Source organism: Octopus sinensis, unplaced genomic scaffold (genome assembly GCF_006345805.1).
Source record: "Octopus sinensis unplaced genomic scaffold, ASM634580v1 Contig05179, whole genome shotgun sequence".
NCBI lineage: Eukaryota > Metazoa > Mollusca > Cephalopoda > Octopoda > Octopodidae > Octopus > Octopus sinensis.
Window position 1 is genome coordinate 27,501 of NW_021828089.1, and position 2,500 is coordinate 30,000.

Genomic DNA, 2,500 nt, shown 5'->3' on the forward strand with positions numbered 1-2,500 from the left:
TTCTAGCATTACTTGACAACCGATGCTGGTTGTGTTATGTCCCCGTCACTTAGCGGTTCGGCAAAAGAGACGATAGACGATAGAATAAGTACGGCTTACAAAGAATAAGTCCGGGGTCGAGTTGCTCGATTAAAATGGCGGTGCTCCAGCATGGCCGCAGTCAAAACTTTGACTTAAAAGTAAAATAGACGGAAACTGAAAGAAGCCTGTCGTATATATGTATATATATATATATAGGTGTAGGAGTGGCTGTGTGGTAAGTAGCTTGCTAACCAACCACATGGTTCCGGGTTCAGTCCCACTGCGTGGCATCTCGGGCAAGTGTCTTCTGCTATAGCCCCGGGCCGACCAATGCCTTGTGAGTGGATTGGTAGACGGAAACTGAAAGAAGCCTGTCGTATATATGTATATATATATAAGCGTGTGTGTATATGTTTGTGTGTCTGTCCTTCTAGCATTGCTTGACAACCGATGCTGGTGTATTTATGTCCCCGTCACTTAGCGGTTCGGCAAAAGAGACCGATAGAATAAGTACTGGGCTACAAAGAATACGTCGAGGGGGTCGATTTGCTCGCTTAAAGGCGGTGCTCCAGCATGGCCGCACTCAAATGACTGAAACAAGTAAAATAAAATAACATATATATAGGCACAGGAGTGGCTGTGTGGTAAGTAGCTTGCTTACCAACCACATGGTTCTCTGTTCAGTCCCACTGCGTGGCATATTGGGCAAATGTCTTCTGCTAGAGCCTCGGGCCGACCAATGCTTTGAGAGTGGATTTGGTAGACGGAAACTGAAAGAAGCCTGTCGTATATATGTATATATATATGTGTGTGTCTCTGTTTGTCCCCCTAGCATTGCTTGACAACCGATGCTGGTGTGTTTACGTGCCCGTCACAAAAGAGACTGGGCTTACAAAGAATAAGTCCCGGGGTCAATTTGCTCGACTAAAAGGCGGTGCTCCAGCATGGCCGCAGTCAAATGACTGAAACAAGTAAAAGAGTAAAAGAGTATATATATATATATATATATAAAGCCTTGTGAGTGGATTTGGTAGACGGAAACTGAAAGAAGCCCGTCGTATATATATATATAGGTGTAGGAGTGGCTGTGTGGTAAGTAGCTTGCTAACCAACCACATGGTTCCAGGTTCAGTCCCACTGCGTGGCATCTTCGGCAGGTGTCTTCTGCTATAGCCCCGGGCCGACCAATGCCTTGTGAGTGGATTTGGTAGACGGAAACTGAAAGAAGCCCGTCGTATATATGTATATATATATAAGCGTGTGTGTATATGTTTGTGTGTCTCTGTCCTTCTAGCATTACTTGACAACCGATGCTGGTGTGTTTATGTCCCCGTCACTTAGCGGTTCGGCAAAAGAGACCGATAGAATAAGTACTGGGCTTACAAAGAATAAGTCCCGGGGTCGATTTGCTCGACTAAAAGATGGTGCTCCAGCATGGCCGCAGTCAAATGACTGAAACAAGTAAAATAAAATAACATATATATAGGCACAGGAGTGGCTGTGTGGTAAGTAGCTTGCTTACCAACCACATGGTTCTCTGTTCAGTCCCACTGCTTGGCATATTGGGCAAGTGTCTTCTGTTAGAGCCTCGGGCCGACCAATGCTTTGAGAGTGGATTTGGTAGACTGAAACTGAAAGAAGCCCGTCGTATATATGTATATATATATGTGTGTGTCTCTGTTTGTCCCCCTAGCATTGCTTGACAACCGATGCTGGTGTGTTTACGTGCCAGTCACAAAAGAGACTGGGCTTACAAAGGATACGTCCCGGGGGTCGATTTGCTCGCTTAAAGGCGGTGCTCCAGCATGGCCGCAGTCAAATGACTGAAACAAGTAAAAGAGTAAAAGAGTATATATATATACATATATACACAAATATAAGAGGGTGACCACCATATGGTCGACTCTTGCGCTAAATATAGATCCGCTATGGTATTAGCCACTATATATATATATATAGACTAAATGCAGTGCTCCAGCATGGCCGTAGTCAAATGACTGAAACAAGTAAAAGAGTAAAAGAGTAGACGAGTATGTGTATACGTGGGTCTTACCTTCGCGGAACTCGTAACCTCGTCCCAGAATGGTGAAATGAATTCAAAATGTCCACTTAGGATCTTGTCAAATAATTCTTCTTGGTTGTTGCTTGGAATAGAAAAAGAAATTTCAAAATTAAAAGCCATAATTCAGTTATGAATATCGCTTGCAAATTGTACATTTTCTTCTTTATAGGCGCAGGAGTGGCTGTGTGGTAAGAAGCTTGCTTACCAACCACATGGTTCCGGGTTCAGTCCCACTGCGTGTCACCTTGGGCAAGTGTCTTCTACTATAGCCTCGGGCCGACCAAAGCCTTGTGAGTGAATAAAGTATATATATATATGTATAGGCGTAGAGTGGCTGTGTGGTAAGTAGCTTGCTTACCAACCACATGGTTCCGGGTTCAGTCCCACTGCGTGTCACCTTGGGCAAGTGTCTTCTAC

At 44.4% G+C, this 2,500-nt stretch overlaps 1 protein-coding gene across 1 annotated transcript in view; it reads right to left on the bottom strand.

Annotated features, from left to right (window-relative positions):
- LOC115227603 (serine/threonine-protein kinase DCLK1-like) overlaps positions 1 to 2,500 on the bottom strand; it is a 16,163-nt gene that overhangs the window by 11,614 nt on the left and 2,049 nt on the right. The window contains exon 2 of the mRNA XM_036498668.1: positions 2,075 to 2,171. The gene's annotated coding sequence lies outside the window, so the exon portion shown is untranslated. The remainder of the gene's footprint in view (positions 1 to 2,074; positions 2,172 to 2,500) is intronic.